General features: G+C 43.6%; 1 long non-coding RNA gene and 1 pseudogene across 1 annotated transcript in view; both read left to right on the forward strand.

Annotated features, from left to right (window-relative positions):
- The first annotated feature begins 685 nt into the window (after nucleotides 1–685).
- The window catches only part of LOC105476034 (uncharacterized), a 72,837-nt gene continuing 49,781 nt past the window's right edge, over nucleotides 686–23,741 (forward strand). The window contains exon 1 of the long non-coding RNA XR_011606841.1: nucleotides 686–832. This is a non-coding gene — a long non-coding RNA (uncharacterized lncRNA). The remainder of the gene's footprint in view (nucleotides 833–23,741) is intronic.
- LOC112425639 (U6 spliceosomal RNA) lies at nucleotides 4,164–4,263 on the forward strand (annotated as a pseudogene).

Raw genomic sequence — 23,741 nt, forward strand, 5'->3', positions numbered from 1 at the left:
ACGGTTGGGATGGCATTTGGAAACCACAGCAAAACCATCTGCAAATGAGTACGTTGCGGTCTTCTTCAGCAGCTCCTGAGAGTTAGGACCCAGCCTGGCTGAGGCTGCAGGACTCACCCAGCCTGTTCTCCTGTTCAGGGCAGACAGACAACATCTGAGGGCTTCGGCTCTGTCATCCTTCAGCCCCCATGACATGGGGAGTGTCAGTGACTTTCCTGATTACCCAGGGATGCAAAGGCTGGCTCTGAGGTACAAGAGGGGGTGAACTGATTAATTGCCTCTTGAAAAGCTTAATTGCACATCGTTTTCTAATTTGTCATTTCCAAATGAAGCACAGCCTGTCAGGTGAGCTCAGCTGCACCCAATCAAAGGTCAGACCCCCCCCCCATCATTCCCTGAGTGACTCACAGTTACACCCCACCCCCACGCTGATGATGAGTGGGTGTCTCCCATCTCAGTGGCTCCCAAAATCCAGGTTGCAAATTAATCACCTGGGAGCTTGTTAAAATTCAAATTCCTGGGACCTTCCTGTTTCAGTAGGTTCAGGGTGGGGTCCAGGAACCACTTCGTTTAACAAGCTCCCCAGGTGAGTTCACTTACGCAGCTAGTTCTGCTTAAGCCAAAATGTCTTTCATGACGTCTGGTCTTCTTAAGGGTATTATATTCCCTGAAGGAATTCCTCTGGAGTAACAATGAGTCAGCTTTTTCCTTAGCTTCTTTTACAAATAAATACTGAGTTTCAGACGTCAAGCAGTGCAATTCAGCGGAGGAAAGTGACTAATAGCAGGGGCCATCTGGCCAGCCACACTTCCACTGGGAACACTGGGATATGGTGAGTGACGGGGGAGCATCCCAAACAGGTGGGCTGCTCCCTCAAAGGGAAGGAGGGCACGGATGAGGGCAAAAAAGGCCTCGTCGAAAGAGCTGGAGGGAATGTTCCCCTACCAGGGTTAATTTGTGCAGTTTCTTTTTGTGAGGGTAATCATCAAATTAAATGTTTTAATTACTGAAATTACTTACGCATTTCTTTTGAGAAAAAGAGCATATCAGAACACTATCCACTCCCCAGAGGGGCAAATGCTTTGCTTCCAGGGAAGGGGGTGTCTGGAGGAGTCCATTTTTAATTTCATTATAAAACCGGCTTGAGAAATAAAGGTCTGGGATTGACACGTATTCCCAGCCAGCTGTGACTTAATGAGTACAATTCAGAGCTTGGAACCTGCTGGCCACATCCATATTAATATGTGTGTGGGGAAAAAACAACAGGGAAAGTGACAAACTGCTATCCCTAGTATTTGAAGTGAATTTTAAATGACTGTTAAAATGGCTAACACGGGCGAGCATCACTTCAAGGCAGCCCAGCTGTCTGGCCTCCCCTCCTGTCAATAACACCCCTGGTAGGAAGAAGCTGTTTCACACGGATCAGCAAGTCCCGAGTCCCAGGGCCAGGTCAGCAGGTTTGGTAGCAGAGATGCAGCTGTGTTCTGAACCGGATCCATCCCCCAAACCCCAGAACCTGGAAGGACCTCTCCCCTCCTTTTATCTTGAATTGTTTGTTGCATAACCATCGGAGTCATTATGATGGTAATAGTCTTTGTGATTCTGATTTTCCCAGGCAGAGGCACATGAAAGTAAGAAAAATGTCTTGTTCGAACATTTTGAGATGCTAAAAATAAAAGGTGCTGGGTAAGCCTGTGGTGTTAATAAGTACAAGGCGAGATGGTGGGTGTGGGTGGCAAAGACAAAGGAAATGCAGAAACCAAGGGCTGTGTGTTTTGACATTCAAGGAGAACAGCCACCTGATACCGCTGGGAAGAGACCCCGGGCGGATGAGCTAGTGCTATAGTACCCGTGGGTGGGGTAAGGCTCCTCCTCGGTTCTGGAGAGCAGGGCATGCAGACCCTCAAGGTGAAGGTCTTGGCATTCCCCCAAACTTGCACTTTGTTGCTGCTGTGTGTTGCCAGGAGGCAGTCCTGACTCAGAGCCTGGACTCTCAAATCACACAGATCCTGCCTCCTCCACTTCATTCAAAAGAGTTTCAACTGGGCCATCGGCCTTGACTTTTTCATCTGGAAATGGGGTTAAAATACCAATTTCATTGGGCATTTTCTGAGAACTAAATGAGAAAATTTAAGTACATACTTTGTCTCAGGGTCTGGCACAGAGTAAGTCCTCGGTGCTTTTTGTTACTGTTTCTGACACGTAGCTCAGTAGTATGAAGTTTCCAGGTTATTCTCCAATTAAAAACATCTTTCCGTATATGTCGGACACTCATCCTCTGAGACTAATTGAGCAAGCAAATCAAAGAAGGAGATCATTTTGCTTTGAGCTGCACAAACCCTCTCATTCATTTTCTCTTAAACTGGTATTTTTCAGACTATGTCCTCTGCAATCTGAGGATTCCTTGGAGAATTTTGTAAGCTTGCTTTCAATTTACATTTCTTTTTTATATTTTACCAGCTTTAAATGGCAAACCTTTATCAAGTTAGGTTGTAATTTTTTCTAATTTGGTCTTCGGGTCTCTCTCTCGAGAGTGGCCATATGCCAAGCTAGCCACTCTGTGGGAGAGCACTGGGGTAGGAGTTGGGGATGGGGGTGTGTGGGTGGGTGATGGTGAAATTAGGTTCAGGTGTGTGCATCAGATAGGCCACAATGGGGAAATGAAACCAAAATTCACGATACATATTACTTACAAGGTCCCAGAAGGGTTAGGGGTCCCAATGGGAGGCCAACAGGAAGTCTGTAGGTGGCGGTGAGCACGGCCATCTGATGAAGCAAGGGGTTTGAGACTTTGAGTGTTTGTTGAGACCAAAAAAACACACAGTTCTGTCACCCAGGCTGACGTGCAGTGGTGCGATCATGGCTCTCTGCAGCCTCAACCTCCCAGGCTCAAGTGATTCTCCTGCCTCATCCTCCTGAGCAGTTGGGACTACAGGTGCATGCCACCACAGCCATGACTCTGGCATTGACCATTAGGTTTATTATGGCCAGCAGTTCTGGGCTATGTTGAGCTTTGTATCAGTGGGTAGAACAATGGGGCTATAGCACAAATAATCACACTGGAAGGGGAAGATGTAACCAGACGCCAAAGGTCATGAGGTATGACTAGGTTTCAAATAACTTATGTCAGGCCTAAAAATAGATGCCTCAGCAGGAACTATATTAAGCAAATTTATGATGTTATTTGCATGAATAGCTCTTTTAATCTTTACAATTATCCTATAAAGTAAGTGCTATTGTTATCCTCCTTTTACAGATGAGCAAACTAAGGCACAGAGAATTAAGCAGTTTTTCCAAGGCTGTGAAGCTAGTAAATGGCAGAGCTGAGGTTCAAACCCAAGGAATCTGACTCCAGAGCCTTTCTTGGTCACTATTTCACATGCTGTCTCTAAAAACTGTAACAAATGCATGCAAATACAAACATGCACATTCAGATATTCCATATCAGACTGTGACTTGGTGGAGACCACCACATCACAAACTAGTGCCACCAGACTAACCTTTTTAGAGGAAAAAAAAAACCCTCATTCATCTATTCATTCAATGAACAACTGTTTATTGAGTATGTATTATATGCTTCCAAGACCTTCCTATAACTATATGGATGAGAAAGATCATAGCTCTACTCTCATTTCTTTTTTGTTTTGTTTTGTTTTGAGATGGAGTTTCACTCTTGTTGTTCAGGCTAGAGTGCAATGGCACAATCTCAGCTCACTACCAACGGTACACATCTCTTAACCTGATACTCAGAAATACTCATTCATCCAATGATACACATCTCTTCTTAACCTGATATTCAGAAATATCACACTAATAACTTGAAATTGGCTGTAGTGGAAGTATTTGCACCATGGTAATTGGCAAATCCTACAAACCAGGTCATTTGTTGCTCACTACAACCTCCGCCTCCTGGGTTCAAGCGAATCTCCTGCCTCAGCCTCCTAAGTAGGTGGGATTACAGGTGAGCACCACCATGCCCAGCTAATTTTGTATTTTTAGTAGAGACAGAGTTTCACTATGTTGGTCAGGTTTGTCAGGTTGGTCTCGAACTCCTGACCTCAAGTAATCCACCCGCCTCAGCCTCCCAAAGTGCTGGGATTACAAACATGAGCCACTGTGCCCGGCTTCTACCCTCATTTCTTAAAAATACTCAGATCTGGTTCTCGCTTTGGCAGCAAACATCCTAAAGTTGGAATGATACACAGATTAGCATGGCTGCTGCCCAAGGATGACATGAAAATTCATGAAATGTTCCATATAAAAAAGAAGTGGAAAAAAAAAATGCAGGCTGTATTTATCCATTCACTTAAAATCAAACCCAGCATAATAGTGAGCTGTGCAGTAACTGGCGAGTGAGGGCACTGGGTGGTAAACAGAACATATTAATCATCTGAATGTTTATTATGATTTGGATGCTACTCAGTGGACTTGTATTCGTGACAAGACACGTTGGCAGTAGATTCAATTTTTCAACAAAAATCTGTCTTTTCAAGCATTTAGATTAGTTTAATTGAAGGATATCCTGAGAGTCCCAGCACGTTGTTAAAGGCTGTGACCACTTGCAATCACACATAGGTGGGAATCAGGGTTTTATTGATTCCATGCAACAGAACCATCAGACAGGAGGAAATACTTGATGCTGAGGCCCAATTAAACCTCATTTAAGTTTTGTTTTTTTTTTTTTTTTTTTGAGACGGAGTCTCGCTCTGTCGCCCAGGCTGGAGTGCAGTGGCGCCATCTCGGCTCACTGCAAACTCCGCCTCCTGGGTTTACACCATTCTCCTGCCTCAGCCTCCTGAGTAGCTGGGACTACAGGCGCCCGCCACCACGCCCGGCTAATTTTTTGTATTTTTAGTAGAGACGGGGTTTCACCGTGGTCTCGATCTCCTGACCTTGTGATCCGCCCACCTTGGCCTCCCAAAGTGCTGGGATTACAGGCGTGAGCCACCGCGCCCGGCCTAACTTCTTTATTTTTAGGCCAGACTCAGTGGCTCATGCCTGGACTCCAGTACTTTGGGAGGTGGAGGCAGGAGGATTGCTTGAATCCAGGAATTTCTACAAAAAAATTTAAAAATTAACCAAGCATGGCAGTGTGTGCCTGTAGTCCCAGCTACTCAGGAGGCTGAGGAGGGAGGATTGCTTGAGCCCAGAAGGTAGAGGTTATAGTGAGCTGTGATTGTGCTGCTACATTCCAGCCTGGGAGACAGAGTGAGACCTTGTCTTAAAAAAAAAAAACAAAAATTTCATTGAGAGAGGGTAACATTTTGATTGAGTTTCAAAATTGGTGTTCCCTATCATCAAAATCTATTGCAAATGTTCATCTGTTAATACTAATGTGTGATGAAATGTTATGTATTTCAACTGTGAAAATGTCTTTTTAGACAGGTACTACCAAATACTGATAGCAATTTATGAGCATATAATTTTAGTTGAGCATATTTATTGCTGGGAAGGCATTTAGAGAATCTCCTCCGGTTGTTCTTCTGTATCCTTTGTAATATCCTTTATAACAAACTGGTAAACTCAAGTGTTTCCCTGAACTCTATGAGCCATTCTAATGAATGATCAAACCCTAGAAGGGGCTTATGGAAACCTCTGATTTATAGCCTTGGTCAGAAGCACAGGAGGCCTGTACTTGTGACTGGGACCTGAAGTAGGAGCCGGTCTTGCAGGACTGAGCCCTTAACTTGTTAGTTCTGATGCTAACTCCAGGTAGATGGTGTCAGAATTGATGGAAATTTAGGACAAGCTGGTGTCCACTGGAGAATGGATGTGTGGGAGGAAAACAACCCCACACGTTTGGTATCAGAAGTGAAGTACGAGAGTGAGTGTGAGTACAGAGAGGACAAAGTTTCTTTCCTATTCAGTTTGTAAGTAGTAAAGCTGGATTGCAACACAGAATGACTGGCCCCAAGCCTATGCTTAATATTATCTTTTATATTTGTATCATAGTCTACGAACTGATTTTATTTTTATTTTTTATTTTATTTTACTTTATTTTTTTTTTAGATGGAGTCTCGCTTTGTCACCCAAGCTGGAGTACAGTGGTGCAATCTCGGCTCACTGCAACCTCCCCTTCCTGGGTTCAAGCAATTCTCCCGCCTTAGCCTCCCGAGTAGCTGGGATTACAGGCGCCCGCCACCATACTGGCTAATTTTTTTGTATTTTTAGTAGAGATGGGGTTTCACCATGTTGGCCATGCTGGTCTCGAACTCCTGACCTCAAGTGATCTGCCCACCTCAGCCTCCCAAAGTGCTGGGATTACAGGCGTGAGCCATCACACCTGGCCTAATTTTATTTTTATTTATTTATATTTTTTTGAAATGGAATATTGTTCTGTCACCCAGGTTGAAGTTCAATGGTATGATCTCAGCTCACTGCAATCTCTGCCTCCCAGGTTCAAGCAATTCTCCTGCCTCAGCCTCCCAAGTAGCTGGGACTACAGGTATGCACCACCATGCCCAACTAATCTTTATATTTTTAGTAAAGATGGGGTTTCACCATTTGGTCAGGTTGGTCTTGAACTCCTGACCTCAAGTGATCCATCTGCCTCAGCCTCCCAAAGTGTTGGGATTACAGGCGTGAGCCACCACGCCCGGCCAGCCACTGGGCCCAGCCTAATTTTATTTTTAAAACCTACTTTTCCTCCATTTAATTGATCTTGAACATCATAAAGATGATTCTTGAAAAAATACTCTAGTTTCACTTAGATGTGTTAAGTCAGGGCATGTCTGCTAAGGCTCAGGCAAGCATTCTCCTTAAAAGAGCAGTTTATCATATTTGCAGCACCTAGAAGATGAATTTGCTTAAAAAAAAAAAAAGAAAAAAAGCAGAGTTACTCTTCTCTGCTTTGAAACCGTGATGGAAGAACACAAGGTCAGGAAATATGATGATTCATGTTAATACCTATGTTTGTAAAGAATTTTTAGGGGGAAGAATCATATTCAGTTTTTTCAGGTTTAGCATAAATGGTTACTTGATAAGGAAAGTTATAGCTCTGGTTAAGAAGATAAGAATTAGAGGTTAAAAAGAAACTATAAAATAGACTATAATTTCCATTTACAGAGTCTTATTAAATTGGCATCATTCTAAAACATAAGCAAAGATTAATAGTTTGACAAGGTAAAAATTTTAAACTCCTGTGTATCAAAACAACAGTAACCACATATAAAAAATAACAAACCAACTGAAATATTTGAGGAAACAAACCAATAGTTAATGTAAAACACTCCACAAACTAAGCAGAATAAATGAACTCCCTGATGGGCAAAAGCAACTCACAAAAGAAAATTAAACATATAAAAAGTGCTTGACCTCACGAGTAATAAAAGGAATGAAAAATGAAGCAATAACAAAATATTCTAGAGGAGGTAATATCCCAGAGGCACTGCACCATCCCTGGTTGGTTTCCCTAAACTCAGCCTACACCTTTGTACCTTTTCTTTTATTAGATGTCCCTCAATTGCCCAGGTTTAGCATGCCACCTGTTTCCTGTCAGGCCCTGACTGATGTTGGCAAGATGTATGAAATCAGAATCTAAGTTCTATTTATAAGAAAGTTCATTAGCAGCATTACCTATAATAGCAAAAACAAAACAGAAACAAATAACCAAAATAAGAGACTGATTAAGCAAATTATGATACCTCCACATAGAATATAAAAAGATAGATGGGTGCAGTGGCGTGTGCCTGTAATCCTAACTACTTGGGAGGCTGAGGCAGGAGGATCACTTGAACCCAGGAGTTCAAGGCTAGTCTGAAAAACATGGTAAGACCCCCGCCTCAAAAACAAAATAATATAAAAATATATTAACAATCATCTTCTTAAAGAATATTACTGAAAAGATGAAGCATACACACTATATTCCTAAATTAAAAACACACAAAATTGTGTATATAATAATGTCCCATTTTGTTAAAAAAATTTAATGGGAAAAACATTAAATCATATAATGTTACATTTTAATAAAGAGTATATAAATATGTGCTTACATATCTTATATATAAAACAGTATATGTGTTATGTTTGTTTTATATATAAGTTTTATAATATACCATATTACATTTATATTTTATATACAATGCATAATATATATAGATTTATTGATTCATTATATTATGTCACTTTTTATAAAGAATTCTCTACATCTCTACTGGTACATGTTTATGTCATGTATCTGCTTATATAAACCACATAATATACATGCTACAAATCACATACACGTATATACATGCATGAATGTACAGCGCTCTCCCACGTGTCATCCGAGGTCACTCAGTCTTCTGGGACTGAAATAAAACGGGTTGTATCCTCCAGTTCACGTTGGTGTAAAGTACAATGAACAGTGTCCTCAAGTTTATCCAGATTCCCAGGGGCTCACTGCTGCCTCTGGACTATGGGGTTTATTCTCAGACCAACCAGACTTCTTTTTTCCTTCTCTGCCCCAGCTCAGAGGTGGGATTCAGCCATTTCTCTGGATTCCTCCAAAACCACCTTTGCAAGGAAAATGACCATGTGGCATATGTTTTCTTTCTTCCTTTTTTTCTTTTTAGAGATCGGATCTGGTTCTCTTGCCCAGGCTGGTCTTGAACTCCTGGACTCAAGCAATCCTCCCACCTTGGCCTCCCAAAGTGCTGGGATTACAGGCGTGAGCCTGCACCACGCCCAGCCTAGCGTTCTCTCAATGTTCAGAGCAGCACAGCGTGGATGCCTCTTGCGTAGAAGGCCCCGGCTGCTTGCAGGGCTCTGGCTGCCGGGGTGGGGCGGGGCCTGGGGGCGGCGGTGTTTGAGCCCCTCCAGGCTGGCCTTCCCTCTAGGATTTCCTCACTTCAGTGTGTCCCCCACCTTCCCATCTTGTGCTACACCTCCTGGCATTACAGACAAGACCCCCTGATGACTGTGACAGACGTCCGGGTCTGGGATAGAAGATAACAAGGAGAAAGCCTTACCAGTCCATCCTCCCACAGCCACCAGGAGGAGTGAGAACGATGCCAGCACAGCTCAGCACACAGCACAGCGCACAGCACAGAGCACGTAGAGCACAGCACACAACAAAGCACACAGCGCACGGAGCACAGCACAGAACACACACGCACAGCACACAGCGCACAGAACAGTACACAGCGTGCACAGCACAGAGCACACAGCGCATAGCACGCAGCGCACACTGCACAGAGCACACAGCGCATAGCACGCAGCGCACACTGCACAGAGCACACAGCGCACAGCACAGCACACAGTGCGCACGGAGCACAGAGCGTGCACAGCACACAGTGCGCACTGAGCACACAGCGCACGAAGCACACAGCGCACGGAGAGCACAGCACAGCGCAGGCTTCTGAAGCAGATTCTGAAGAAAGTCCTGACTCCACCACTTACCAGCTGTGCGATTTGGGGCACAGTTCTTTCCCTGCCTTAGTTTATTTATCTACAGAATGGGATAGCACTAATATTTAGTAGGGTTGCTGAAAATTAAATGAGTTAAATATAGAAGAATATCTTGAACTTTGCAGGCAGTAGAGAAGTTTCTTAGAGTTAATATGTATGAAGTGCTTAGTGTTTGGTACATAGTAAATAATATTCAATGTTATGTTTTTCTCCACAAATATGAATTATGTCCTCAGCCACTGTAACCACCCAAGGGGTTCACCTTGCTGCTGCCTAGACTGAGCAGATTCATCAAGACAGGGGAATTGCAATAGAGAAAGAGTAATTTACGCAGAGCCGACTGTGCAGGAGACCGGAATTTTTTGTTGTTGTTGTTACTCAAATCGGTCTCCCCAAGCATTCAGGGAGCCGAGTTTTTAAGGATAACTTGGTGGGTGGGGGGAAGCCAGTGAGCCAGGAGTGCCGATTGGTCAAGGATGAAATCATAGGAAGTCGAAGCTGTTGTCTTGTGCTGAGTCAGTTCCTGGGGGGCCAGGGGTACAAGATCAGATGAGCCAGTTTATTGATCTGGGTGGCACCAGCTGATCCATCAAGTGCAGGGTCTGCAAAATATCTCAAGCACTGCTCTTAGGAGCAGTTCAGGGAGGGTCAGAATCCTGTAGCCTCCAGCTGCATGACTCTTAAACCATAATTTCTAATCTTGTGGCTAATGTTAGTCCTACAAAGGCAATCTACTCCCCAGGCAAGAAGGAGGTCTGCTTTGGGAAAGTGCTGTTACTGTCTTTATTTAAATTAGAAAAACTAAGTATCTCCCAAAGTTAGTTCAGCCTATGCCCAGGAATGAACAAGGACAGCTTGGGGGTTAGAAGCAAGATGGAGTCAGTTAAGTACGATCTCTTCCACTGTCTCAGTCATGATTTTACAAAGGCCGTTTCACCAGCCCTCCCATGAACATGCAGGAGCAGCTAAAGGCAGTTTGGTTTTGAATTACATGTTTATCCTTGTATCTAAACTACCAGAAGAATGTATTTCAAAATGTAGGAGATAGGGCTGGGCGAGGTGGCTCTCACACCTGTAATCCCAGCACTTTGGGAGGCTGAGGGGGGTGGATCACTTGAGTCCAGGAGTTCAACACCAGGCTAGGAAACATGGTGAAACCCTGTCTCTACAAAAAATACAAAAAATAATTAGCCGCACATGGTGGTGTGCACCCAGCTACTCAGGAGGCTGAGATGGGAGGATCTGCAGTGAGCTGTGATTGCGTGGTCGCACTTCAGCCTGTGGGACAGAGTGAGACCCTGTCTCAAAGAAAACAAAAGTAGGAGATGGGATTATGGTGCTTATTTTTTTCTTTTCTTTTCTTTGTGCCCTTTCAAATTTTCCAAATTTTGTATATTGAGCATTTGTTATTTTTGCAACTATGGAAAATGCCCATTTTCCTTCCCCCCAAAAGGCAAGAGAAGCCTCCTGGGATGATAATGGTGTAGGTTAGGAGAAACTTGTTCCCGTGAGTTGATTAAAGCTCAAACACCAGGCAGGGCTCCTTGGGAAACGGGTGGACCTTAAAAATGAATGATTCCCTGCTGTTCGCATCTCAGAAGAAACCTGTGTTTATTTATTGCTCTTCAGACTTGCCATTTCAGCATGTTGAAAAGAAACCAAACAAAGAGAAATTAAAAGTGCATGACTTGATTCCTTCCTACAAGCCAAATTGTTCTGAAAATTTCCCCTTGGATTCCCAGATTTTAAGAGGCTTAGCTTGCTTCTGCCCCTAATTGCTCTATTAATTTAATCTGCTCAAAGTCTCCCAAGAGTCTAGGTCATCAGCCTTTGGGGCTGACTGTCTGGTCTGGACTGGTCTCCTCCATAGACAGTTTTGCTGAGATGTTTTACATGTTACCTCTATCTTCTATTTTGCTAGTTTTCTCCTTCCAAGAGGGTTTCTCCTGACCTAATTAAATGAGTTCTGGTATTTGCGTGAATTTGCCCATTGAAATGATGTGAACCTATTTTCCTTTCTTCAGTGGAGACCTAGAGCTACACATTTGTCCTAATTTTCCTGTTTGGGTTCCTGATCATTTATCTTATGAGCACTCTGTAGCTTCATGTGTATCTAGCATAAATTGACTCTTTGCATAAAAACATACTCGGCAAATTTGTCTTTCTGAGCCTTCATTTCCTCATCTGTAAAGTGGGGACAAAAACATACGTATTCAGGCCAGATGTAGTGGCTCATGCCTATAATCCCAACACCTGAGGAGGCCAAGGCGGGTGGATCACTTGAGGTCAGGAGTTTGAGACCAACCTGACCGACATGGCGAAACCCTATCTCTACTAAAAACACACAAATTAGCCAGGTGTGGTAGCGCATGCCTGTAGGCCCAGGCTGAAGCAGGAGAATCACCTGAATACAGTGGGTGAGCCGAGATTGCAGCAGTGCACTCCAGCCTGGGCAATAGAGTGAGACGCCATCTAAAAAAATATACATGTGTACGTATTTGTTTCCTGGGATGCTGTATCAAATGACCTCAAACTGGGTGGCTTAAAACGATAGAAATGTATTCTCTCATAGTTTTGGAGGCCAGAAGCTCAGAACTGAGATGTCAGCAAGGTCAAGCTCCCTCCAAAGAGATTCCTGGAAGGGGAAGATCCTTCCAGCTCTGGCCTTCTCTAGCTTGTGTCAACAAAGATCTCACCTTCTGCTTCTATCCTCACGTGGCCTTCTTTCCTGTGTCTCTCCTGTCTCAGATCTTTTTTTCCTCTGTCTTGTAAGGATACCAGCCATTAGATTTACTGTAAATCCAGGATAATTTCATCCCCAAATCAATAACTCAGTTATATCTGCAAAGACCCTATTTTCAAATAAGGTCACATTCACAGGTATCTAGAGTCACAATTTGGACATATATTTTGGGGAAACACTATTCTATCACTACAACATATGAATCTTATTGAGTTGCTCTGTGAATATTAACATGAAATGCCAGGCCGGTCATGGTGGACAATACCTGCAATCCCAGTGCTTTGGGAGGCCAAGGTGGAAGGACTGCTTGAGGGCAGGAGTTTGAAACCAGCCTGGGTAACATAGTGAAACCCCATCTCTACAAAATTTTTTTTTTAATTAGCTGTGCATGGTAGTGCATGCCCATAGTCCCAGCTACTTGGGAGGCTGTCGAGAGGATCACTTGAGCCTGAGAGATCAAGGCTGCAGTGAGCTATGATTGTACCACTGCATTCCAGCCTAAGTGACAGAGCAAGACCCTGTCTCTTTTTTTTTTTCTTTTTTAAAGAGGCTGGGCGCTGTGGCTGTGGCTCACGCCTGTAATCCCAGCACTTTGGGAGGCCAAGGTGGGTGGATCATGAGGTCAGGAGATCAAGACTATCCTGGCTAACATGGTGAAAGCCCACCTCTACTAAAAATACAAAAAAATTAGCTGGGCGTGGTGGTGGGTGCCTGTAGTCCCAGCTACTCGGGAGGCTGAGGCAGGAGAATGGTGTGAACCCAGGAGGCGGAACTTGCAGTGAGCCGAGATCGCACCACTGCACTCCAGCCTGGGCAACACAGCGATACTCTGTCTCAAAAGGAAGGAGGGAGGGAAGGAGGGAAAGAGGGAAGAAAGGAAGGGAAAGAAAGAGAAAGAAAGAAAGCCATCCAGCCGGCTCGGTGGCTTACTCCTGTCATCCCAACACTTAGGGAGGCCAAGGCGGGTGGATCACCTGAGGTCAGGAGTTCAAGACCAGCCTGGCCAACATGGTGAAACCCTGTCTCTACTAAGAGTACAAAAATTAGCTGGGCGTGGTGGCAGGTGCCTGTAATCCCAGCTACTCAGAAGGCTGAGGAAGGAGAATTGCTTGAACCTGGTAGCCAGAGGTTGCAGTGAGCCAAGATTGTACCACTGCACTCCAGCCTGGGCAACAGGGTGAGAATACTTCTCAAAAAGAAAAAAAGAAAGAAAGAAAATAATATGGTAATATGTGTAATGCAGCTAGCATAGAGCTTGATACACCGTATGTGCTTAACCAATAATAATCACCATAACTGCTATCACCACAAGAATACTTACATTGGGCCAAGCCTCATACCAAGCCTATCTGTGCCAGAACTGGGGCTCCAACACAGGTTGTTGTGGCTTGGAGCCCATGCACTGCTCTGCTGCACTCAATTGCCTTGGACTCATCTCTATACTTCTCTGCTGTGACCCAGCACCTCACCCTCTACCCCTTCCACATTTTGCACATTGGCCCAGAGTTATGTGTGGTGGTGTTTATTGGGAAGAATTAGCAATGGAGGATAGGAAGAGAGAGAGAAGTTTCTCTGAGTCCTTGTGAAGGCAGCTGACTTGCCCCAGGGTGAGTGATCTAAGGAGGGAGTCACAATGTCTTTGTTGCCCTCATCTGGAAAGTCACATGTCACTTCTGTGGCCCTTTATTGATTGGAATTTAGTCAGTAAGGATAGCCCCTACTAAAGGGGAGGAGACATAGGTGTCACCCTTTGAAAGAAGTATCAAAGAATCTGTAGACATATTTAAAAACTACCACACTACCCATGGGGGAGAGATGGCCTTTGTCCAGGAACAGAATCAGGCTCTTTAGCCAAGCCACTATGAGTGGTGCAGAGGGAGGCTGGAGCTGGGTTTAGGAGCAGGGGCTGAGGAGTGCTAAATTGTTCCAAGGTGTTGCAATTCAATGGGAAGAATTTGAATTTGAGGTCAAAAGAAGAGAAGAAGATAAAAAGGGGAGTGAGGAGAGAGGATGCAACTGCATGATTGGTTCATTTTGCCTGCTGCCCAGATACAGCCAGTCGATCAAGACAGGAGAATTGTAATAGAGAAAGAGTTTAATGCACGTAAAGCTGGCTAGACAGGAGACTGGAATTTTATTGTTACTCAAATTGGTCTCCCCAAAAACTGGAGGCTAGAATTTTCTAAAGATAGTTTGGCATGAGGGGCTAGGGAGTGGCTGCTCCTGACTGGTTGGGGATGCAGTCATAGGGGTGTGGAAATGGTCCTTGTACGCTGAGTCCAGTTCTAGGTGGGGACCACAGGACCTGTTGAGGGTTGAGTCTCTGGTCCCAGTGGAGTCACCTGGTCATCAGAAATGCAAAAGTCTGAAAAGACATCTCAAAAGGTCAATCTTAAGTTCTACAATAGTAATGTTATTTACAGAAGTAATTGAGGAAGTCACAAATATTATGACCTCCAGAACAATGGCTGGTAATTGTTGAACTGTGCCTACATTTCAGCAGAATTCAGACCCCTCTCATCCTCCAAACCTAGTAGTCTTTCATTACTTTTACAAAGGCAGTTTAGTTTTAGGAAGGACTATTATTTAGGCTATAAATTAAATTTCTCCCAAAGTTAGCTTGGGCCACACACAGGAATGACGAAGTGCGGTTTGAGGGTTAGTGGCAAGAGGGAGTTGGTTAGATCAGATCTCTTTCACTGTCATAATTTTCTCACTGTTGTTTCTCACTGCCTTTTGCAAAGGCAGTTTCAAGGAGGGAGAGTAGGAGCACACCTTTCTGGCCACAAGTGGGGTGGCAGAAAGATTTGTAACAACAGGGCTTGCTAAAACATTTACTGTTGTGTTGCTGGAATATAAGACTCCTCCATTTTATGAAACCATCAATCAAGCTTGCTACACATGCTCTCTCTCCCTCTCTCTACACACACATACACAGAGATACACAGATTCCTTGTGCGAGAGGCTTTTAATGGTCACTCTAAGGAGCTAAGGTTTAGTTCTGGGTTCACAGAGTGCTGAGCAGCGACCACACTTGAGGGCAGCAAGCGATCCGTGAACTTACCTATGCCACAGAAGAAGATGCTTTGGCCCTGAGGCCCCTGGAAATTCTCAGCAATCTAGGAAAAGGCAATGGTGTTTCCCTGAGCCTGGAAAAGGAGGCAATCTTAAGAAACAGTGGCCTAGCAGCAGTCCCAACCCACCTGAGAGTGCTCACCTGGGAAGGGCAGGGCCTGTTGTTCTTTCCAGAAACAGCCTTCAGGCAAGAGGAAATTGTGATTAGCTATTCTACGGCAGTGCAGGGGGTGAGTATTAGCTCTTTGGCATTAATTCTGTTGTTAATTGTCCTTGGAGGACTCTGTGTTTTCTGAGAAAACGCTAAGATGTTGTTTTGCAGGTTTTCTTCTTTATTTCAAGTCATTTGCTTTTATCTTCCATAATAAACGGTGGTTTGGGAGTAAGGGTATTTGTGGGCTTCAGGCTTAATTAAGTCTGAAAAGTAGATTTAACGTCAGTAAACTTCAAGCCTGCTTGATAGTCCCTCTCATTCTATTCCACGAAGTTACTGAATTTGTACATAAGTGCTCTTTTGAGAAACATGAGGCCCTGTTGAGCAATCTCTTAAAAGAAAGAACATCCCTGACATTTTCATATTTAACAACACAACAACAACAACAACAACAAAAAAAAACCCACTTTTGGCAAGGTAAGGTACTAAAAGAAAGAAGGTTAAGTCTGGGAAGAGTCTCTTCCCTTCTCTTCTCTTCTCTTCTCTTCTCTTCTCTTCTCTTCTCTTCTCTTCTCTTCTCTTCTTTTCTCTTTTGAGACAGAGTCTCACTGTTTCCCAGGCTGGAGTGCAATGGTGCAATCTCGGCTCACTGCAACCTCTGCCTCCCGGGTTCAAACGATTCTCCTGACTCAGCCTCCCAAGTAGCTGGGATTACAGGTGCCCACCATCACGCCCAGCTAATTTTTGTATTTTAGTAGAGATGGGATTTCACCATGTTGGCCAGGCTGGTCTCAAACTCCTGACCTCAGGTGATCTGCCCGTCTCTGCCTCCCAAAGTGCTGGGATTACAGGCATGAACCACCACACCTGGCCAGAAAGAGTATTTTAAAGCTTAAATGTTGAATGTTTCTTCAAGACTGTTTAGAGTCCAGGTCATTGTATTTAAAAGTCTTTTCTGGATTTTAGTAAGTCATTGTGCTCTTCAAGGGTGGGGCTGGGTCTTGGTTCTGTCTGTAACTCCCAGTGCCTGACATGGTCTGTGCTCAATAAACATTTGTCGACTTGGGCGTTCATAGGAGACCATTAACACTGAGAGAGAGGTTAGGATCTTGTTCTAGAATATTTCCAAAGGTCAAAACATTTTGGAAATCACAATGAAGTTCCTGATCAAAAGGGCCTGAATTTCCTTGTTCCTTACTAATTTTGATCAGGATTTGAAAGAGGGAAGTTCCCAGGGCAGGGTTTGGGGGGATGTGGGGGAAGATGGCAGGTGGCTGGTGTATTTGTCCATGCTGTATATGCATGTTAAGGCTGGTGTTTTTAGTCTACACTGTACAACCCTGAATGCGCCCAATATCATCTGATCTTGGAAGGTTGGTGTTTTTAGGCAGCCTGTTGACTATTGTCAAAAGCTTTCATTCCCAAAGGCCATTTGAAATAACTAAATGTTGAGTCGATTTTGGAAGGAATCCAGGCTGGGTGAGGTGGCTCACACCTGTAATCCCAGCACTTTGGGAGGCCAAAGCAGGAGGATTGCTTGAGGTTAGGAGTTTAAGCCTGGGCAACATAGAGAGACTCTACTCTGACTCTATTGAAAACAAACAAAAAAACCCATTGTAGTGGCATACCACAGCTCCTCAGGAGGCTCAGGTGGGAGGATTGCCTGAGTCTGAGAGTTCTAGGCTGAAGTGAGCTATGATTGCACCACTACACTCCAGCCTGGGCAACAGAGTAAGACTCTGTCTCTAAAAAATTTTTTTTATTTAAAAAATAAAAACAAAAGTGGGAGGCCACATGAATCTTTCCCTTTGATGTTGAATTAAATACCTTTTTTTTTTTTTTTTCCTAAGACAGTGTCTTGCTTTTTCACCCAGGCTGGAGTGCAGTGGTGCAATCACGGCTTACTGCAGCCTCAGCCTCCTGGGCTCAAGTGATCCTCCCACCTCACTCTGCCATGTAGCTGGGACTACAGGTGTGCCACTACACCTGGCTATTTTTTTTTTTTAGAGATAGGATCTCGCTATATTGCCCTGATGGTCTCATACTCCTGGGCTCAAGCAATTCTCCTACCTCGGCTTCCCAGAGTGTTGGGATTACAGGTGTGAGCCACCTCGCTGAGCTAGATACCTTCTTGCATTGCTTTCCCATCCTTTCATCTGTATATTTTTGAGTCTCCTAATAGTTGTTGAATTCCATGAGCATAAGGGCTACATCTGTCCCCTCTCAACTCCCCACAGCACTCTATTTTGGCCCCCACCCTCTAGTCACATCTGCTACTAGCCTGTCTCCAAGCTCACAGATCCTGCCTCCAGGCTGGGTACACACACCCAGTTTCTTAAATAATGTAAGAGTCAGCTGGAGCCTTCTTGCCCCTTAAGATCCAGAGAAGATTTTCTGGAGTACAGCATTCTACAGACTAGAAAGCCCAGTGCCTCCTGTAAGACTTCTGCAAGTTCCCAGGAGACCTGAGGTCTGGTTGCCTCTCGTTCTGACCTTCTGCTTCTGTGAATTAGTTCAGCGTAGGGCTCATCTTGCTATTTTGTATAACTCAAATGCAAGCCTCAGCCATTTCCTCGTTTTCCATAAATTCACACTGACATGTCTTTGCGTGTGCAGCAGACTCTATTTTTACTAAAAATTCAGGAAGATGGAGGGCTTTACACTGCAGAAAATCAGGCAGCTTTTTAGAGACAGTTTTGCTATGTTGCCCAGGCTGATCTGAAACTCCTGGTCTCAAGTGATCTTCCCACCTCAGCCGCTCCAGTAGCTGGCACTATAAGCATGAGCTACCACACCCAGCAAAAGTCAGGCAATTTAAAAGTGAACATTAGTCATACTTTATAATCTCCTTGGTCGTGTTCTTAAAAACATCCCTCAGCCGTTTCTACCACCTTTTATGAGGTTACAAAATCGCCTATTTTTTCCTTTTCTCTTCTTACCTCTTTTCCGTTCTCCCAGGAGAAAACAACACAAAACATCAGTACCACCACCGACACACACACACACACACACACACACACACACACTCTCCTCCCATTTTCCAGGCATCCCTTACATATTCAAGGACTATATTGCAGTTTGTTTGTTTGTTTTTCATGTCTGAGAAAACATCTTTGTTTTTGTTTGTTTTTTACTTTTTTGTTTGTTTGGTTTTTTGTTTTGAGATGGAGCCTCAGTCTGTCATCCAGGCTAGAGTGCAGTGGTGCAATCTCAGCTTACTGCAACCTCGCCTCCCGGGTTCAAGCAATCCTCCTGCCTCAGCCTCCCAAATAGCTGAGATTACAGGTATCTGCCCCCATGCCCAGCTAATTTTTGTATTTTCAGTAGAGACGGGGTTTCACCATGTTGGCCACGCTGGCCTCGAACTCCTGACCTCAAGTGATCTGCCCACCTCAGCCTCCCAAAGTGCTGGGATTACAGGCATGAGCCACCAAACTGGCCTTCATTTATTTATTTATTTATTTATTTATTTATTTATTTATTTATTTATTTTTCAATAGGTTTTTGGGGAACAGATGGTGTTTGGTTACATGGGTAAGTTCTTTAGTGGTGATTTCTGAGATTCCGGTGTACCCATCACCCAAGCAGTGTACACTGTACTCAGTGTGTAGTCTTTTATCCTTCACCCCATTCCCACCCTTTCCCCCAGTGCCTAAAGTCCGTTGTATCATTCTTATGCCTTTGTATCCTCATAGCTTAGTTCCCTGTATTGCAGTTTTGAAAGTACCACTCTTAAGAAAGGGCTGTTAAATTCCAGGACAAACCAACCCCCACCCCTGGACTTTGCTTGCATATTAGTAGGGGAATGTGATGATGGTTTAGTTTTCTAATTACTCTGATTCCCAGTTTCCCCATATATAAAATGAGGATATAATAGTGCTTGCTTCACATAATTGATGTGATAATAAGTTAATGTGTAAAGCCCTTAGCACTGTACTTGACACACAACGCAGAGATAAATGTTACCTACTCTTACTTCTTCCCTCTTCCTGCCCACTTAGGCCCAGGTCACATGTCAGCACCCCCATGGAGACGTTTGGGAACTCTCCTGACCAGAACTAATCACTCCTTCCTTGAATACTTACAGCACAGGGTTTACTTCCCTTCTGGCAAAGAGTGCAAAGACAAATAGGACAAGACAAACCCCTAACCTGGAGGGAAATATACACAAGGGGGTAGAGACAAGGTAAAGATCCCAGGAAGCTAGGGATGGGGTAGAGGAAGGATCCTAGAACAGAAGCAAATTAGCCAGCTTCAAGATCTTAAATTCAAAACAACAACGTGATGATGTTGCCAATGTTGTCAGCCAAGAATATCCATATGCAGTTCTTCTGTCAATTTTTCATCAATTGCAGATTTTACCATATGCAGTTTTAGGGCTTGCCACTTTTACATTTGTTGACTATTTCATTTCAGCATGAGTGTATCAGTCAGGGTTCATTCAGGGAAGCAGGACCACTATATGTTATGAAATAAGGAATTTATTATAGGAAGTGGACTTTGCACAATTTGGGGAGGAACTGGGAGGTAAAGGTCTGGAAAGAGGAGATGAAGAATTTGAGAAAAGTTACTTATTAACCCCAGCTTTCAGGGAAGCCTGGAACCCATGCTTCAAACTTCAGTATACAAAAGGCTATTGGCGCTTCATGACTGCAGCCTCTGAGTTCACAGCACAGCATCTGCTGATAGTCCTGGGGTTGCTGCTGTTAGCAGAGCTAGCAGGGAGAAAGGACAGTTGGACCCAGAGTGGGAAGAACCAGGGTAAACGAAGCTGCTGGCATGTCTGTGTCTGTGTCTCACCACCTCTCATCAATATCAATCTTTAGATCGCAATGGTGCCTGCTTCATCTCTGCTTCCTAAATCTCACACAACTTCACTTTTTGCCAACTCGACCCAGAATCATATAGAGAAAGAAATTCTAGGAAACATAGTTCCCAATGGAATAATCCAGCATGACATTCATTATAAATCTCAGTATTCATTGCACATTGTATAAATGACTGATCATTAATATCTATTTCTTAAAACAACGAATAAAGAATATTAAGAGGGAAAAGTTATAGGATCTGGGTAAATGGTAGGGTCAATATTTCAGAATAGAGAGTCTATAATCAGATTCACATTTATGAGGATACGTAATATATATTAGAAATGGTTCTGCTGAACAATGGAGAAAGAAAAGTTATTTCAAATAAACAGTGGCTGACCTAACTGGATGTACAAATGGAACATACACTAATTACAACATATATAAACATGAACCCTACCTCACAACATATATAAACATGAACCCTACCCCACAATATATATAAACATGAACATCATGGACATTATAGACCCAAATGTGAAAAATAAAACAATAAATCTTTTAAAAGATAAAATGTGACATGATCTCCATGACTTTAAGGTTTGATAAGGTTTGCTAAACAGAATACAGAAACCACTAAGCCTTTTTGTAGAAGATGTACGATAATTGTAAAATGTTTGTTGAGTGGAATATAAATTAATTCAACTACTTTGGAAAAGTGTGACAGTATTTACTAAAGTTGAATATTTCCATACCTTATATTCCAGCTATTTCACTTCTAGATATGTACCCAATATAAATGTGTACATAGGTACACCAAACACTTGAATAAAAATGTTCATGGCAGCTTTATTATTATTATTTTGAAATGGAGTGCAGGCTGGAGTGCAGTGGTGCAATCTTGGCTCACTGCAACCTCTGCCTCCTGGGTTCAAGCGATTCTCCTGCCTCAGTCTCCTGAGTAGCTGGGATTACAGGCATGCGCCACCACGCCTGGCTAATTTTGGATTTTTAGTAGAGATGGGGTTTTGCCATGTTGGCCAAGCTGGTCTTGAATTCCTGACCTCAGGTGATCCGTCTTCCTTGGCCTCCCAAAGTGCTGGCATTACAGGCATGAGTCACCACACCTGGCCCATGGCAACTTTATTAAAGTCAAAGCCAGGAAGCAAGCTAAATGTCCATCAACAGTAGAACAGATAAATAAATCTGGTACTTTCATACTACAGAATGCTATACAGCAATGAAAAATGAATAAATTACTGCTACATGCAACAACATGGATGAATTTCACAAGCATAATTTTGAGTAAAAGAAGTCAGATATAGATGAATACGTGCTATATAACTATATAAAGTTCAAAATGGGCAAAACTAATCTATGCTGTTAGAAGCAGGACAGTGGTTTCTTTTAGGTGGTGGTAGTTAATGGCTAAGAGGGGTTATTCGAGAGGTTCCAGCTATGCTAGGGATATTCTGGTTTCTTTAATCAGAAAGGTGGTTACTTGACTGTGATAATTCTTTATGCTATACATGTATGATATATGCTTTCTGTATGTATGTTTACTTCAACTGTTTTTAAAAAGTTATTTTTAGAAAAGCATTTAAAATGTTCTGTCTTGCCAAGGACAGTGGCTCACACCTGTAACCCCAGCACTTTGGGAGGCTGATGTGGGCAGATCACTTGAGGTCAGGAGTTCGACACCAGCCTGGCTAACATGTTGAAACCCCATGTCTACTGAAAATCCAAAAATTAGCCAGGTGTGGTGGCGCACGCCTGTAGTCCCAGGTACTTGGGATGCTGAGGCAGGAGAATTGCTTGAACCCATGAGGTAGAGGTTGCAGAAAGCCGAGATTATGCCACTGCACTCCAGCCTGGGCGATAGAGTAATACTCTGTCTCAAGAAGAAAGTTCTGTTTTATCTGTCACTAAGTGTTATATCTTGTCATCTTTTTCTTTTTAAAAAATTGGAAAAACATTTGTATTAATACATTTTGTAGAGATGGGGTCACACTGTGTTGCCCAGGTTGGTCTTGAACTCCTGGCCTCAAGCGATCCTCCCACTTCAGCCTCCCAAAGTGCTGGGATTACAGGCATGAGCCACCATGCCTGGCCTCTAGTAGTCTTTTCCTGACTTGTCAACCCCTTTTATCCTTCCTACACAATTTCCTATCCCCTTGCTCTAAAAATATTTTGCTTCCATAATTCCTTTTGCATGTTGGACCCTAACTTCATTCCTCAACAAATATGTCTTGAGTGTCTACCACATGACAAGCACAAGCCAAAGTGATTATGATGGTGAATAAGCTGGCAAAGAGCTGTCCTCATAGAGCTTTAGCTTCCAGGACACAGAGGCTTCTGGGCAGGCAATTGATTCCCCAGAGCTTTAGATTAAGGGCAGCTTCTCAAAATCTACTGTTTGTACCCATTAATGACTCTGTCGCTCCTTGCATTGTCCCTGGGTAAAGCCTCAGCATCATCTCTGATGATTTCCTCCATCCCACATTCAAAGATCTACCTCAACCTGCCCATTTCTACCTCCAAAATGTGCTCTTCCATTCCTCCTGTTTTCCAGCCCTGATGCTTTTCATCCAAGTTGAAGTCCTTACTAGTTCTGTTGCAATGGTCTCAGTTCATTTGCAGAAACAGCCACTCAAGCTAGTTTCAGGAGAACTCAGGTTCAGGTAACTAACACATTGTTGAAAAATCTGGGGAAGATATTTGAAGCAGAGCTTCCAGGAACAACACCTAACTCTTGGAATCCTATTACCTCTGTAAGACACAAAACAAAACTGGAAAGCCACCATTGCCATGCGGAAGTCCTTGAATGAAGAAGCAAATGACCCCAGCACCAAGCAGCCTCTGTATCACCCATGCGGGCTACATGAATCCTTGTCCAGAACTCTAGCTACAAAGAAATGTATGAACTGCAGTCTTCAGGTTTCTGACGCTACTAGCATAGGCTGGAATGGATGCTGAGCATGCCTGGCCTCCACGTCTCCCTCCCCTCCCAGCCCTGCCTCTCAGCTTCCCTGCTCTCCCCGACAATTCCATTCTCTTTCTTGCTGCTGACTCTAATCACATCACTCCCCAGCTCAAAAGCCTCAGATAACTCACCATTCCCCTATCTGTCATTCAAGGCCCTCTGTGATTAGACCCCAGTTTGTTTTTCTGGTGTATGTCCTACTCCACTTCTACAATTTTCTCAACTCCATCCATTCCCCGACCACTCCCCAAATGTATTCTGCTCTTTCCGACCTGATGCCCATGTGCATCTTCTGTCTTCTCATCCTCATTTCCCTTAAAATGGAAAACGGCCTTCTAGGCCCATTTCAAATATCCCTTCCTTTCTCCTTTGATCCTCTTAACCAAAGTGACCTGTCACCCCAGCTAACTTCTAACACAATGTGGCAGAATAAGGTAGTTACTCAGACTGCATCTGTGGACAGATGTGGGCTAGAATCCTAGCTAAGCCTAGGCGAGTGAGATCTTCCTGAACTCAAAGCCTCAGTGTCCCTCTCTGTAAAATGGGGCTAATAATGGTACCTATTTTGTAGGCAGGTTGGAAGGACTGGTT

The sequence above is a fragment of the Macaca nemestrina genome, chromosome 8 (assembly GCF_043159975.1).
Source record: "Macaca nemestrina isolate mMacNem1 chromosome 8, mMacNem.hap1, whole genome shotgun sequence".
NCBI lineage: Eukaryota > Metazoa > Chordata > Mammalia > Primates > Cercopithecidae > Macaca > Macaca nemestrina.